The sequence below is a fragment of the Oryx dammah genome, unplaced genomic scaffold (assembly GCF_014754425.2).
Source record: "Oryx dammah isolate SB20612 unplaced genomic scaffold, SCBI_Odam_1.1 HiC_scaffold_27, whole genome shotgun sequence".
In the NCBI taxonomy this organism is placed as follows: Eukaryota; Metazoa; Chordata; class Mammalia; order Artiodactyla; family Bovidae; genus Oryx; species Oryx dammah.
This window is the reverse complement of record NW_024070211.1, coordinates 6,286,794-6,303,794: the sequence shown is the minus strand read 5'-3', so window position 1 is coordinate 6,303,794 and position 17,001 is coordinate 6,286,794. Positions and strand designations below refer to the sequence as shown.

At 45.5% G+C, this 17,001-nt stretch overlaps 1 protein-coding gene across 3 annotated transcripts in view; it reads left to right on the top strand.

The window, feature by feature from the left end:
• The window catches only part of LUZP1 (leucine zipper protein 1), a 95,862-nt gene that overhangs the window by 51,727 nt on the left and 27,134 nt on the right, over positions 1 to 17,001 (top strand). For 2 of the 3 annotated variants that reach the window (XM_040229554.1, XM_040229555.1), the window contains exons 2-3: positions 11,093 to 11,297; positions 13,283 to 13,388. The gene's annotated coding sequence lies outside the window, so the exon portion shown is untranslated. The remainder of the gene's footprint in view (positions 1 to 11,092; positions 11,298 to 13,282; positions 13,389 to 17,001) is intronic. The other variant, XM_040229556.1, reaches the window with a different exon arrangement.

The window sequence follows — 17,001 nt, the reverse complement described above, 5'->3', positions numbered from 1 at the left end:
CTAAGCAAGACTACTGGAATGGGTTGCTATTTCCTTCTCCAGGTGATCTTCCTGACCCAAGAATCAAATCTGGGTCTCTTATATTGCAGGCAGATATTCAGTTCCTTTCCACATGGGCCTCTCCAGGGTAGCAGCTAGCTTCATCAGACAAGAGGTGGAGAGAGAGTGAGCGAAGAGCGAGAAGGGGAGAGAGACAGGCAGCAAGAAAGAATTCAGTCCTTTGTACCTAATCTCAGAAATGACTCTCATGACTCTTGCCGTTTTCTGTTACTAGAAGCAAGTCATGAGGTCCAGCCCACACTCAAGGGGAGGAGCCCCCAGAGAACATGGATAGGAGGAGGTGGAGATCACTGGGAGCCAATTTGGAAGATCGCTTCCCTTCTAGAGATGAGCTTAGAGTCCAGGCCTGCTGACTCTGCCTTTTGACCATGTTATTGATGCCACTGGGGAGAGAAAGTGCCTCTAAGCCCTGCATTCCACTTGCTTCTATCCATGTAATAACTCTGTTATATAATTTCCTTCTATGATAGTCTGATAAATGTCATCTTTATTTATGTCAGTAACCATTGGCAGTTGTTAAAAATCAAAGTAGGATAGGTTGATTGGCTCAGAGGTTGATCAATATAAAAAATCTTAAGAAATGAACTAATCACCAGTTCTTAAGAAAATACTGTGTTTCACATTCTACCAGGCTTAGGGAGCTACAAAAGGAATATGAAAGGATAAGATAGTATATACTTATTGTGTGGAATGGACAGTAAGTGCAAAGAATGAGAAATCAGCATTGAGTCAATTCAGCCAGTACTTTTTGAGTGCTTTCTGTGTACAGACCTCTATGTTAAGTGCTGTGGGGAATGTTAAACTCAGTAAGACAACCTTCTGCTCTCTCCTTAGGAGATGATATAAGATAAAGCTTTAATGCAGAGTAGACTGAAAATTGCTCAAGTAGAGGAAGTGCTTTGAAAGGTAGGATGGAGAGGCTTAGAATATCTAAGCCCAAAGGGCCCTTGGAGATCAAGTCTAACGTCTTTTACCTTTTTGGGGACATGGAGCAATTTAGTCAGAGAAATTCAAGAAATCTTGCTAAGATAAGGGAATCATGTGGAATTAGAAAGAATATAGATTTTTCAGGTGCCAGGGACAGAGGGACTTGGGTTGGAGATAGGTAGCCTTGGGTCATAGAACAGAGTACACCAGAACTAGGGACGTTTTCAGTCAAACTTACACCTAAACTGACCAACGGTAAACTCTGTAACTGCTTTGTGGACCTGTCATATAACAATAACCACATGTTATAGTGTGCAAAGTACTTTCACATACATTATTTCATTTGATACTGTCACTCTTGTAGTCATGGCAGATTGTTATTTCTGTCTTAACAAACGAGGAAACTTTGAGTAAAGTTTTTCTGAGTAAGAGAATTAGAATAATTCTCTTCAAGGGTCCAGAACTAATAAATTGGAGAAAGGCTAGGACCTAGGATCCCTCGGTACATCCCAGTATGTGTGTATGAGTGTTCTGTTTGTTTTTAATACTGAAGACATTGGCTTGACACTTGTTGGCAGGCATGACTTACTAAAAGAGCATGATACAGAGACACAGCCTCAATTGCAAGAAGGAGCTTGGAGGGGGTCATGGGAGACGCTGGCAGGGAGCCTGACCTGTTTCTTCTCACTCAGGAATCCTCCCTGCCCTTTGAGATGTTGCTTGGTTACACCTCCAGCCCCACCCATCCGCCTTTTTTTAGCACTGCTTTAAAACTCTTTAGGTTGGAACTGGGCAAGTAAATTTCTCAAGCTTCTTTCCCTTTTCCTGGTGTACATAGAGGAAAAGAGAGACTAAATGAACTTGGGCAGGGGATGTAAGGTTTAATCAGAATGGTAATGAGAAGAAAATTGAATTAACATTTGTAGCATGTATTTGATGCTAGGCCTGTGTGCTTAGGCACTTATATAACTCTTACAACAAACACTCCCATGAAGTTTGGATATTATCATTTCTGTATACACTTGGAAATAACTGAGATCGTGAGATTTAGCCCCTGACCTGATAGGAGACTGAATTATAGTGGGAACCCAGATTCCCAACTCCTAAGACTACGGGTGCTCTTTCCATTATAGTGTGTTGCCTGGGGAGCAGGCAGGGTGGAGAGGGAGTGTGGAAGAAAGACAAAGGGAAGTGCTCTCGGGGCTATAAAATGGAAAGAGCCTTCTTGGTGGGGTAGAAATAATGCCCCCCTCCCCATTGTGCCTTGAAGTTAAAATGGCAGCAGAAAGCCTTTAAAACGCAGGCCTTTTGGTAAAAAAGCCCAGTATTCTGTTCCTGACAACACTTAGTGAAAGAATATAGAAGGGCGTTTTTATCTTCCACTGTGGCGAGGGAGATGAGATGTACATGTAAACAAAAACTTCTAGAGACTCTAGGCATTTCAGAACCAGTCCGAGGCAGGCGGTGTCCTGAGCTGGGTGCGAGGGCGTGAAACTTCTGGGTGGCTTGCAGCGTGTGAATGCCGCAGTGCTGCTTGGATGAGTGACCCAAGAAACAAAGCAACTCTTTAAACAGAAACAGAACAACTCTTCTTCCTCAACCCCACATTCTCTTTAATCCATCACCTTTGCTTCCAGATAGCCAAACTTTTCAAAAAAAAAAAAAGCTGTCTGTACTCACTGCCTCACTCTGCTCACTCAGCCTCCTCCAGTCTGGCTTCTGCTCTTACTGTTTCAGTGCAACACCTCTTACTCAGGTCACTAGTGTTCTCCATGAAGCTGAATTCAACAGATACTTTCCGTCTTTAATTTTCTCGGTGAAGATGACACTGTTGACCACCCAGTTTTTCCGGAAACAAGCCCTCTCTTCTCTTGGCTCCAGTGACGTACTGTCAACCTATTCTTGCTCGTTGTTTTTGCAGGCGCATCCTCCATTCTTCAGCTAAGTGCTCTGCTCTCCCAGGCCCTCCTCTCTCCTTGTAGTGGACACTCTCCCTCGGTGATATCATCTGCCCCATTGCCTTTAGTAGCCACACCTCTTACACATGACTCATAAATGCATGTCTCCAGCCTAGATCACTTCCCTGTGCTGAAGATTCATCTCTTTATTGTCAGACCTTGGGGATACCGTGACGGGCTAACCGAAGGTGATGGTAGGGGTGGGGAGGAAGAGACAAGCAATAAACACATAGACAAAATGTCAGATAGGGTGGAGTGTTAAGCTGAGCATAAATTAGGGTGATAGGTTAGAGGGTGAGAGCTACTTTAAATCGGCTGGTCAAGTCTTCACAGAGGTGGTGAAATTTAAGCTGATTCTTTAGTGACCAAAAGGAGCCAGCTGTACAAAGGGAAAAGGGAGCGGTGCGGAGACCCTAAGACGAGAATGAACAATGTGTGTGCAAGGAACAGGAAGTGAGGAGGGAACCCGGCGGGAGATGAGGTCCGAGATGTAGGGGCCAGATCATGTAGGGTCTTCTGGGCCGTGATGAGGACCTTGGATTATACTAAGTGAAAGGGAAAGCCATTAGCAATTAGAGTCTTGATCTGATTAAATTTTTAGAAATTTAGTTCACCATTATGTGGTGAATGAGGACAGCCGGTAGCAGGGAGACTTAAGGAAAGGCTATTGTCATTGGTAGGGGGAGAGTCTAGGTGTTTGGACCAGAGTGCTTATTTGGAGTGTAGAGGGCAGAGGGACAGAGGCCAGAAAATCTGAAAGTAGAGTTGATTGGACTTGTTGGTGGATTTGCATGCGGCATGTGAGGGAAAGAAGACTCCAGGATGATTCCAGGTGTTTGGCCTGGACAGTTGCGTGGATGGTGTGGCTGTGAACTGAGATGGGGAAAGAGGAATGGCGCTGGGGAGAGGAGTAGACAATGAAGACCAGCAAGAGTATAAGAAGCTTTTTCACAAAAATGGCACCGAGGGTGAAGAAGGAAGCCCCTGCCCCTTCCAAAGCCAAAGCAAAGGCTTTTAAGGCCAAGAAAGCAGTGTTGAAAGGCGTCCACAACCACAAAAAATGGAAGATCCAGACGTTGCCCACCTTCCGGTGGCCCAAAACACTGCAGCTAAGGAGGCAGCCCAAATACCCTTGGAAGAGCCGGTCCTTGGAGAAACAGACTTGACCGCTCACTACGCCATCATCAAATGGCACCCCCCCCCCCCAAATCAGCCATGAAGAAAATAGAAGACAGCAGCACACTGGTGTTCACTGTGGATGTCGGGACCAGCAAGCACCAAACTAAACAGGCTGTGAGAAGCTCTAGGACACTGATGTGACTAAGGTCAACACCCTGATCAGGCTGACGGAGAGAAGGCATTTGATTGGCTTCTGACTATGATGCTTTGGCTGTTGCCAACAATGTTGGGATCATCTAAACTGAGTTCAGCTGGCTAATTCCAAATATAAAATTTTCAGTAAATTTAAAAAACATATGAGACTGCATGGCTTTGATGTTGATTAGATGTCTGGGTAGGGATGTCAGGTAACTTGTTGGATATGCTACTGGAGTTTTGGAGTTGGATATGCTGGTCACTGCTGAGGAAAGCTTTTGCAGCCATTATGCTTCAGAAGTGCTGGGACTGGATGAGGTTACCCAAAGAAACGAGGTTACAGATAAAGCGGCCCAGGACTGGCCCTTGTCGAGTAGAGGAGAAGCCAACAAAAATGAATAACAGGGAGCCAGTGGAGTAGGAAGAAGCCCAGGAAAGTGTGATCTCCTGGGATTAAGGAAGCAAGTGTTTTTTGATGGAGAAAGAGTGGTTATTTGTGTTAATGCTATTTAGAGGTCAAAGAGATGGTCTAGGATTTGGCAACATTGAGGCCTTTGACCCTTATGAACAGTTCTGGGGTGCTGAGGATAGGAGACTGGTTGGAGTGAACTGAGAGGAGGAGAGAGGAGGAACAGAGAGTGTAGACAGCCTTTCAAGAGAAGAGACATTAGAGCTGGAGTGGCGGAGGAAGTGAGCTCGAGAGAGTTTATTCTTTTTTCTTTTTTGGTCTTGTTTTCTAAGGTGAGAAATCCTAGAATCTTGCTCCTCAAATGTGGCCTTGGATCTGAAAGTGTGAAGTAAAAGTGCTAGTCGCTTGGTCGTGTCCAACTCTTTGCGACCCCATGGACTGTAGCTCGCCAGGCTCCTCTGTCCAGGGGATTCTCCAGGCAAGAATACTGGGAGTGGGTTGCTATTTCCTTCTTCAGGGGATCTTCCCAACCCAGGGATCAAACCCAGGCCTCCTGCATTGCGGGCGGACTCTACCATCTGAGCCTCCAGGGAAGCCCATGTATGGTAGTACTGTGTATGGTCTGTACATAGCTCACTTCACACATGACTCACTATTTGAGTTCACCAGTACCCTTACTGGTCTACCATTTGAGAAGTCTGCTGGTCATGTGCTTGGATGTCACAGCAGGGTCACGTTGCCGCACAAATGTCTACATACTTCTCAATTGCTATACCTGTAGTGGTACAGAAATAGTCAAATGGGTATTCCAGTAGTCATGTATGGATGTGAGAGTTGGACAGTAAAGAAGGCTGAGTGCCAAAGAATCAGTGCTTTTCAACTGTGTTGTTGGAGAGTCTCTTGGGCTGCAAGGAGGTCAAAGTTGTCAATCCTAAAGGAAATCAATCCTGAATATTTATTAGAAGGACTTATGTTGAAGCTGAAACTCCAGTACTTTGGCCACCTGATGCAAAGAGCCGACTCATTGGAAAAGACCCTGATGCTGGGAAAGATTGAAGGCAGGAGGAGAAGGGGACGACAGAGGACAGGATGATTGGATGGCATCATTGACTCAGTGGACATGAGTTTGAGCAAGTTCTGGAGATGGTGATGCTTGGTGTGCTGCAGTCCATGGGGTCGCAAAGAGGTGGACGTGACTGAAGGACTGAACAATATCATACTGGTAACAGTTTGTGAGCCAGTGCCGAGTTTGTGGATTAAACTTCAAGTGGCTAGTTTCTTGAGCATGTTTGTATGTTGCTGGACGTGAATCTTTAAAGAGAGCAAACAATGATGTAAGAGGGAGTGGGGATAACTGTACATGAAGCCAAGAGGAAACTAGAGCCATAGCAGGTATGAAAGGTGGTACTTTATATACCAGTGGAGAAAGTAGGGGAAGCAGAATGCTGGTGTGTGGTTAGATTTGAAGTTAGGATCTGGTCTGACTGTTGCTTCTTGGTTTTGATACTGTTTCAGATTTGACTGGGGAGCCACCTTGTTGTCAACTTGTTATTTAACAAAAGTTCCATTTTAGCAAGGATACATGCATATCAGATAAAGAACATAGTAAAGTGGATACTACTGAATGTTGCCTCTTGGTGACAGGGTTATTAGCTGCTGAGGGCTGGAGGTTTATCGGGAGGGAAAAAAGATGTGAGTCGGTTTGGGGAGTAGAAAAGTGAGCCTACTAAGGGAAATGTAGCAGGAGTGCTGGCAGCATTGAGAAAATTGTTGGAAATTTGTGGCGATCAATTTAAAATCTTATCAGTCAATATGGTTATATTTTCTCTAGAGATACAAGTTAGTTTATAATTTAGATGCCTTGGTGTTGTCCTGGAGAGGCGGTTAGTTTGGTTTAACAAGGACTGAAGTTTTACTGGCTGGATATGAAGAGGGGAACGCACAGGACTAACCCGGAGGGAAGTGCGGCCACAACAGGAAGGGATGTAATCCAGTAACGTTGTATCTATTTAGTACTGATAATAGTGTCTGTTTCACAGAGATGCTGTGAGGATTGAGTCAGTTCATATAATGGCCCGAACAGGGCCTGGTACATCGTGTGTGCGCGGGGGCATCATGCCATGGGCCCTGTTCCTGCTGCTTCTGGACCCCAGGACCCGCCTCCTTTCTGATCTCTTGGCACCATCTTTACCTCCTTCCATCTGTTGTTCATACTGAAGGCAAAGTGATCTTGAAATGTGTATACATTTCAAAAGTTATCTCTTTTTAACACTTAGTTGACTTAAACTATTTGGATAAAGACGCCAACCCATAATTTGGGCTCCAGGGGCCTACATGGTATGACTCTCTCCAAATGTCTCCTGCCTCATCGCGTCTCTTGTATTTAATGTTTCTCCCTTCTTTGGTTACATAGATTTACTTTAGTTCTGCTAGCTCACTGTGCTCCCGCTTCTACTTGGAGCGTTCTCACCCTGGTTGGAGCTTTCGTAGACCTACGCCAGTGGGTCACTTTCTATTAATGGCATTTCATGTATTTTGTATTTTATATGATTGTTTAGTCCTCTCCCACACGGTCTAGCAGTTAGGATTCCTGGTTTTCACCCAGGCGGCCCGGGTTTGACTCCCAGTGTGGAAAGGAAGAACTTTCTGGGCTTCCCAGGTGGCGCTAGTGGTAAAGAATCTGCCTGTCATGGCAGGAGTCCTAAGAGACGCGAGTTTGATCCCTGGATTGGGAAGATCCTCTGGAGGAGGGCATGGAAACCCATTCCAGTGTTCTTGTCTGAAGAACCCCCATGGACAGAGGAGCCTGGCGAGCTACAGTCCATGGGGTTGCAAAGAGCAGTCAGTACTTAGAAAAGTATCGTATTAAACAGTAAATGCCTTGAAGACAATCTGTTTCTACTCACTGTTTTATTCCCAGTGCCTGCCCCAGAGCCTCGTGCATTGTCAGTCAATATTTGAATGAATGAACAAACTACCCATCAACCTCATGAAGGTTTGTGACGTTTGGACTGTGGATCAGGACTGACTTTTCTTTGGGTGAGATCTGAGAGCTGATTGCTTAGAGAGTTATAATGGAGAGGAGAAAGCAAATTTGGGGACAGAAATAGCTAGGTGAGACTCCACTTATCAGTCACCACTTATTAGCTCCATGACTTTGAACCTTTAATTTCCTCTCATTTCTAAAATAAGCGTGATGGTATTTTCCTGATAGGGTGGCCGTGGAGATTAAATTAGGTTGCAGGAGCACTTCGGTTCCCGTCTTCTTGGGGTAATTTCTGTGCCTCACGGTTTAAGTGCATCCGCCACTGTCGTTGTTTAGGTGCTCGGTCACGTCCAACTCTGTGACCCCATGGACTGTAGTCCCGTCAGGCTCCTTCAGTCCATGGGGTTTCTCAGGCAAAAATACTGGTGCGGGTTGCCATTTCCTGCTCCAGGGGATCTTCCCGACCCAGGGATCAAACCTGCATCTCCTGCACTGACAGGCAGGTTCTTTACCCCTGAGCCACCAGGGAGGCCCATTTGCCATTACTTGATACAATCCCTATGGCTCGTTGATACCCTAATGATAGACTTCTAGAGGTTAAAGGCAGCCAGCATGTTCTTCTGAAGCAGCCAACTTTGTTAAAGCAGGTGACTAACCAACAATTTCAGGCATGTGGTTCGGCTGCTAAACCCCACAAACATGGGCTGATTGCAAGGAGGCCTAGTCTCAATTATAACCTAATAGTTAGGAAAGGAAGCAGAAGAGCCCGGTGGCATCCTCGAGGGCCTGCATTTAAACAGAAATGCTAATCGCAAGCTAGTCTTACCAGTTGTTTGTAAGTAATAAGTTCTTAAGAGCCTAAGCCCTTTCTTTTCAATTCCAGTCTGTATTTTTGACCCTTTGTTGGGCAAAGCTTCTTTAGTGAAGTGAAGAAAAACCCTGTAGCTCAGAGGTGGGATTACTAGATACCAGTCCTGTCTCTGTTTCCTAAAGGTTTCCTAAAAGGGTCATACGGCTCTCAGTCTGTTTGCTCATCTGTCATATGGAGGATAAGAGAGTTCTTCTCATTTTAAGAGTTTCAGGAGTAATAAGTTATCCTGGGAGGAGCAGAAAAGGAAAGACATTATTCGAGCAGAGATAATTCTAGCAGACATTATCCTCCATCAGAGATAAGTGTTGAAATCTCTGTTATTAACACAATTTAAGAATTAATCACAGCACTTGAGAACAGAGCACTTGTACTGGATTCTCTTGCCTGTGGGCAGGTGGCCTAGGTAGAAAGGCAGGGCTTACGGAAACGGACAAGTCTTGCAGCTGAACTCCAACACGATGACCTACGCGTGGGGTGCTGGCCGCTGGTGGCACGAGGCTGGCTCTCACCAAGTTGCTCTCTTCAGCTCCAGACCACCGTCTGATTGGTCCCACCCTATCCTGCTAGTAGCCTGTTTCCTACGTTGGATTTTTGTTGAAGAGACCACACAGGGCAGAGAAAGGTTAAAATCCCTCCTGACTTTTTTCACTAATAATCCTGAGAATGCCACCTCAGCAGTTATAGGGGAAAACATGACTATCTCCTGGCTTCTCAGTACAGACAGTGGAGCATTAGGTTTGAATCTTAGGACTTTGAATAGTATGGTTGTCTCAGGTTTACATTTTTTCCCCTGCCTTCTCATTTTCCAGCTTTATACTTTCTTCTTTGCTTATGTTTGAAAGGCCACAAGAGGTTAATTAGTAGCTGGGGGTAACCTGGTCCAAAAGAATTGCAGGTAATGGTTTCTCTGTGATCCTTAGTCATTCTGGTTCTCTCTGATACCTGCTTGTCTGATAACAGAAAGTAATCACCGCACATACTTAGGTGAAAGGCCTGAGGATGAATTTTCTAGAGACTGTGAATGACCTAGTTATTTCAGTTTGAATAGTTTCTGTTGATCTACAAGTTTCATTGAGTCTTTTCTGTGTAATCTCCATTCTCTTCTTAAGCCCACTCATTCAGAGAACTTGAAAATTTCAGAACCTTTATTTCTGTTCTAAAATTTCCACCCCCCTCCCTGGCCCCCCTCCCCCACCACCAAGTTCTCTGCTTTTAATAGCTGTTACAATATCTGCTTTAATATCCTTGTCTGATAATCCCAACATCTGGGGCATCTTCGTGTTGCCCTCTGTGGGTTTGTTGTTGTTGTTGTTGTTTTCCTCTTGCAAATGGGCTTACTTGTTTTAGTTCTTCGTGTAATTTGGGATTGTGTCCTTGACATGGATGCGTGTGAATGTAACGTTACAGAGGCTGGTTTCTGTTGCTGTGTTTATTTCAGCAGGCCGGTGCCTTGCTCAGACTTCAGTTGCACGTTCTGTCTCACGTGTGGTGGGTGGCAGGCCACATCTCAGTCCGGTCCTTTTGTCCTTGGCTGAGGTCCTTGGATTCTGCCCCGTGAAGTTGTGGTTCAGGGGTCAGCTGGAGGCTGGGCAGAGCATCACGCAGAACCTGGGCTCTCCATCTCAGGCTGTCTTCTTCTTATTGTCTGTGGCTGCCCTGGCCTCCCTGTCCTCCGGTTCCAGTGAGCAGAAAGCCTTGGGTTTGATTTTTAATTGGAACTTCAGCTGGACAACCCTCAAGTCAAAGCTCCAAAAATGGAGAATTCATACCCTGCCAGTCCTTTCTTCCAGTTTTCAACTCTCTAAATTCTGCTGCTAGCCATTATGCACTTCAGATAGTTGTTTCTTTTTATGTTTTGTTCAGAGCGTTTGGTTGTTTGTCCATGACAGGAGTGTACTGGAAGCAGAACTCCCCACTAGCATTTTTAGCCATTGTGAAAGTGTTTTGGGAACAGAGGTGACACACATTTGAGAGAGTTCTGCTGTTATGTGAATTAACTCTTGTATTCTAGGTTAGCACCATTTCAAATGGTGGTGCCCCCCTGGTCCTTCAGCCCTTTCAGTCTTCTGAAGCTGGCTTTACTGTGACAGCGGAAAGCGTGCTGTAGGTCCGCGCACCACAGCGCCAGCTACATTCTCACGCAGAAGCACAGGGCGAGTGGCCCACGGACCGGCTCTGCATCTTGGTTTTGCCAGAGGAGGAGCAAGTGTGCTTGGAGTGCTGGCTGATGCCAGCTTCGCCGGTCTCCTGACGGGGTTATTAATACTGTAACGGGTCCTGTGCTTACCCACGATTCTGACCTTGCTGCCTTTAGTCATGTCACTGCAACCTAGGTCTGAGCCCAAAGAGTAAGAGAACTTACGTTCAGCAATCAAATGAGGATGGACTGATGCATTTCCTTCCTGTGGCTTGTTAATTATCTCAGGTGGACTCAATGTGTCCACTTCAGCCAGCTTTGCGACCTTGGGCCAGTTTCTTCTCCTTTGCTGGGACTCTGTTTCGTCTCTGGAAGATGAGGCAGTTGGACTCCCCGTGATCTGTAAGGGTCCTTTTATCTCTTTTCCTAGACAAATAGCACATGCACGCAGAACCACCACCACTAGCACCAACAGTAACAGCACAAAGCACCAGAAGAAATGCCTCAGGGAAGTGGCGTGGCGAGATCTGTCAGGGTGGAAAGGCTCTGAAGAGGCAGTGCTGAAGAGTTGGAGGATGTTTACAGTTATCCTTTGTTTCTGGGGACAGAGGACCAGTACACCGAGGATGCAAGAAGTAAGTGACATTCAGGAGCAAAGGAAAGAAATCATTTGCCCTTAGAAATAAGGAGAGACTCTGTGTCAGTGGGAAACAAATGAGGATCATCTGGAGTTCCTGTTTGTTTGATTTTTGGCCGGGTACTCTTTCCTGTTTTGAGGAGATGGGCTCCTGGGCTTTATTAACCCGCCAGCAGGTTTGCCTGGAGGTGGGGGCAGCAGCTTTCAGTAGAGGCGCTGCCGTCACTGTCAGGCTGCAGAGGCCTTGGTCCTGGCAGACCAGATTGATGTGGCCATTTCTTGGAGTTTAGAATTTTTATGTAGGAAAGGTTCTAGCCTATGCAAAGGAAGGGATGTGTATGTGTGTAAAAGGGGGTGGAGGGGGCAGGACAGAAGGTCTGTGGGCCAGTCCTGCTGTTTGAATAGCATCCACACTTAATCTGCTTAGACTGATTTCTGTTTTTGAAGCCCGCCCGCCCAAGCCATCCCTCAGGTGCTTAGTACAGGTCCTTTTTCCACTTCTTCTCTAGCTGTGTTCATTGCTTATCAATAATTCTCTCTTAGGTCTTACTGGCTTGAGGCTTCAAGCCCCCATGTTTCTAAAGGTCATTTGGGAAAAGCTATCATTTTATTACTTCTCCATCTTTATTCTAGCCTTTCTTCCCAGGAGGATGGAGGTACAGGCAGATTCTGTATATGTGTTATGGGGTTGGTAGTGGAGGTGTGGAAATTGGATTAAAGGGGACCAAGCAACCTTGCAGGGAGGTCACAGGGTGGTCTGTGGGGTATGCAAGGGAGGGATGGGAGCTGTGATGAAAGGGGGTGCCATGGGTGCAGGACCAGGTACGGAAGCCTCTAAGCTTGCCACTAGTTTAGAAGCCATCTTCCCATTCTTCCTTAAGACCGGGATAGACAGATGTTTAACCCAGGTCTTCCACCTTCATTTACTCTTCTCTAGAGCTGGGGTAGGATTGAGTGGGTTAGGAGGCTTTTCAACTCTCTTATAGAAGGTTTGTTACAAAACGGGGGGTAAAGTTTGCAGACAGAGAGGCTCTATTTTTTAAATTCTGTTTTCTTTTCTATTTGGCTGCCCTGGGTCTTGGCTGCTGCATGGACTTCCTCTAGTTGTGAGCAGAGGCTGCTTGCTAGTTTTGGTGCCCAGCCTTCTCCTTGCAGTGGCTCCTCTTTGTGGAGCATGGGCCCGAGGACACATGGGCTTCAGTGGTTCAGTGGGCAGGCTCAGTAGTTGCTGCGTATGGGCTTACTGGCCCCGAGGCATGTGGGATCTTCGCAGACCAGGGATCAAACCCATGTCCCCCGCATTGGCAGGCAGATTCTTAACCACTGAGCCACCAGGGAAGTTCAAGAGGCTCTGTTTGTGTTCTAATTGATATTGGCTGGTTCAGGGCTGTTTTGAGAACCAAGTCTAGAGTGACCCAGTGAGAGTCAGCATGGTGACATGACTTTTGTAATTGGACAGTCTTGGATTTAAAGTCTCTGTCACTCACAGCTAAGATGCTGGACAAGTCACTTGTCTTGTTGGAATTTAGATTCTTTGTCTATAAGGGGGTGGCGTTATTGTGGTATTGTCTGGTGTAAAACATAAAACATACTGTCCAGGGTGTGGTGGATACTCCACAGATGTTTGGGTTTTTTTCCTTGCCATATTCCAGAACATCTGATTTTTAGTGGAATCCCAGCTTCAGCCCTAAGCAATTGTGTGACTCACCCTTTCCAAGTTTAGTTTCCTTCCTTAAAATGAGGGCATTGAACTAGATTTCTGAGATCCCTTCTGGATGTAAGCTGTCATATGAATGTTTAGACCATTGGGGTCTGTTAATTTCAGGAATGACAGTGTAGTCTTGGGACCATGCCATCTGATAGGAAAGGGGAAGTTTCCAGAGCCAGATGCCCCCTCTTCCCTGAGGAGGGAGACAGGCTCAGCCTAGTCTTGTACAATTCACATTTTACCTATCTCTACTTTTCTGTTTATATTCTCTCCAGGTCAGGAGGCAGCTGCCACTGCAATATAGTGCGTGACCGTGTCCACGACAGCAAGCATCAGGGGAGCAGCCAGAAGCATTGACAGGACACTTCAGTCACCTAAATGGTAAGTGTGCTCAGCCACACTGGGGCGAGAGAGAGGTTTCTGCAGTCTCTGCAGTTTCTCCACCATTGCGAGAGAGGGACGTATTTGTCGATGATCTGTTCTGAACCAGGTACTGTGCTAAGCACCTCACATGCTTTCTCATCCAGTCTACCAGCCAGTCTGCCGTTTACTGAACACTTACTATAAGCCAGGCATTATCTCCCTTCATATTTACACCAACCCTGTGAGATAAGTGTTATTTACACCACAAACAAGTGAGCCTTCAGAGGTTAAATAACTTCTCTAAGTTCATACAAGTAGCAGATGGCAGAACTAGATTTTAAACCTGGTTATTTTCATTTCACTAAGTTTCTCTTTTGAGGAAGCCACTTTTTGTTTGAGGGAGTGACTGACAGCTAGTTCCTTTTCCTAGTCCTTTCTGGATTCTGTGTGCCAGTGTTTTATTGGTGGTGCTGAATAAGGAAGTGGAGGGAACTAATGAAACAGAAGATGCTTGAGCAGGCCAGAGGACCTCGTGGTCTTGGTCCCTAGTTGGTAGCTGTGGACTCTTTAGAGTAGGGTTCTCTGGAAGATGGGGCAATGGGGCAACCAGAGGGTGAGTCTGGGAAATGGGTTCTACGCATGGGAGTGACTGGACGTAGGAAAGGAATCTTAGTGAGAGTTCTCAGTCTCATGGAAGCTCCTGGAAGCAGGCACAGTTAGGGACAGGACAGGCTCTTCTTGAGAGAGTGGAGAACTTCAAGACAAATTCTTGATCTGTTAATTGGTTCAGGATTCTTGTTCTGTTCCTTTCCCTGGAGCATTTTTCCTACCTCAGGGAACTGGGTAGGTAATGAAATTCATTTTCGGTTGGGTAGAGTGGCAGTCAGTATTCATTTGTTCATTGATCTTTCTGAGGGTGCTTTAGTCTCTTTTTATTGGAGTACCCCTCTTTTTTTAAAAAAATATACTTGGTGAATTTGGGAGGAGGGAGTAATCATTTTCATCAATAAAATTTATTACACGTACCTCTCATGCATATTTTGCCGTGTACTGCGCTTATGTCCTGAGGGTACCACATGCCTAGCCTGGTTCTTAGAGCTAAGAATTCAGCATTGAACAAAACAGAAGAAAATTCTTGTTCTCAGGGAATATACTCTAACGGGTCAAAACATTAAAAGAGTGAATAGTTAGATACAGTAAATAAGTAACACCTATATGTGGTAGGTGTGCAGAAGAACAAAAGCGGGGTAAGGTGGTAATTGGAACTGATGAGGAGCTGAGAGACTGTTACTTTATGTCAGGTCATCTGGAAAGGTCTCTGATGAGGTGATACTTTAAGCCAAGATCTGAAAGAAGTGAGAAACACACTCAAGGAATTACGTGGGAGAAGAGCATTCCAGGCAGAGGGAAGAGCAGATGGAGAAGCCCTGAGACACAAGCGTGAGTGTTCCTGTCGCAAGACCAGCAGGGCTGCCGGTATGCTGGAGAGGAGTAGCGGGGAAAGCGCGGAGGGGATCGGAGCAGAGCAGAGCCAGCCGCAGCTCACCCCGGGCCCGAGAGCTGGGGAAGGACCTTTGCAGTCAGTGCATTTTATTCTGAGATAGGAGCCACTGGGGAGTGAACAGCAGGAGAGACATGACTTGACTTGTTTGTTTTTGTTTTTCTTTTTAATAAATGCTTATCTGTTTGGCTGTGCCAGGTCTTAGCTGTAGCATTCAGGGTCTTTTTTGATTGTGAATGTGGGATCTTCAGTGGCGGCATGTGAGCTCTAGTTCCCGGATCAAACCTGGGCCCTCTGCATTGGGAGCGCAGAATCTTAGCCACTGGACAACCGTGGAAGTCCTGACTTAGGTTTTAAAAGGCTGTCTCTGTTTCCCGCTGGGGAATAGACTGGAGGATGGGGGAAGTGGGCAATGGCGGAAGCCAGGAGACCAGGCAGGAAGCTTCTGCCTCTGTCAGTGGTCAGGACAGCGACGAGGATGGCAGTGCTGGGTAGCCAGAAAGGAATGGATTCTGGACATTGCTTGAAGGCAGCGTCAAATTCTGATCGTCCCTGTAGAGATGTTTGATTTATCTGGAGTTAACCTTTAGGTCACATGGGCTTGAGAGTATCATTAGAAACTTGACAGTGATCCCTGGTAGAATTCTAAAACAGGTTAAGCAAAGGATAAGAGCACAGAGAGATGACCCTGCAAGTCGCTAACTCATACAAACTGATGTTTTTTTCCATTAGGTTTTGCCATGATTTTGTGTAAATTGTAAAATCAGTACAAGTTTTTTATTGAAATACTAGGGGGTGGAAGTCATACCATCCAGGGATAATTAACCATGTATCTAGCACTTTGATTATATCAGGGCAGTTCATTTTTTGGAAAAGGCTCCTAGGCTGGACTGGGGTGTTCAGAAATGTCCTAAAAAAGTAATACGTCTCAAGTGCTGAAATTAGGGATTTAACATTTTCTCATGTGACCCCAAGACAGAATTTGGGGCCGGCTTGCATGTAGGTGATGTGCAAGTACTGGTTAACAGATTGATGTTTATCTAGAGGGGTTGTTTTTAATGGCATTCTGGAGGGCTTTTCTTGGTTATATTTTATTTAACAATTTGAAAATCAATTTGGATGAAGATACAGAAAAGATGTACTTGTTAGATAAACAAACAGTGAATGTTATAAATTGGAAGGTGTAGAAAATATTTAAACAGTTGAAACTATTGATCGAAACTAACTTTCAGGTTGAAATGAAAAAAAAAAAAAAGTAAATAATGTAACTGTAAGATGGATCAGGTCAACCAGAAATATTAAATGGATAACTCCATAAATAAACAGAGACTTTCCTGATGGCTCAGCAGGCAGAGAATCTGCTTGCAGTGCAGGAGACACCAGAGAAGCAGGTTTGATCCCTGGGTCAGGAAGATCCTCTGAAGGAAGTAATGGCAACCCATTCCAGTATTCTTGCCTGAAAAATTCCGACAGAGAGCCTGGCAGGCTATAGTCCAAAAGGTCACAAAGAGTTGGACACAGCTAAGAACACATACACAGAAATAAAGAATTTATAACTTTGAGTTGCCTACTGTTCTCAGTAATATGAATGAATTCTTGACCCAGCCTTTATCCAGTTGACTCTTGAACAGTGCAGGTTTGAACTGTGTGGGTCCATTTTTATGTGGATGTTTTTCAGTAGTAAGTACTACAGTACAGCATGGTCTGTAGTTGGTTGAATCCATAGACCCAGAACCCAGGATGCGGAGGAACTAATATATGGAGGGCCAGCTGTAAGGTCTACACAGATTTCTGAGTTCTTAGAAGGTCGTTGCCTCTAACCCATGTTGTTCCAGGGTCAAGTGTATAGGAAAAAACATAGTACATAGAGAGTTTGGTACTGTGTGTGGTTTCAGGCATCCACCAGGGGTCTTGAAACATATCACGTGTGCGTAAGAGGGGAGTTTTGTGTCTACAAGTTTTAGGGCTGTGCGCTTTTGTTGGAGGAGGGGCTGTTTGAACAGAGTTCAGAAAACTGCAGCGAGAGATGACCAACCATCAGAATGGGGCAGCGGAGGCCTGGGAGAAAGAGGCAAAGGGAAAGGGGAGAATTCTAAGTGTGCTCCTCAAACATGACCACTTCAGCCTCTG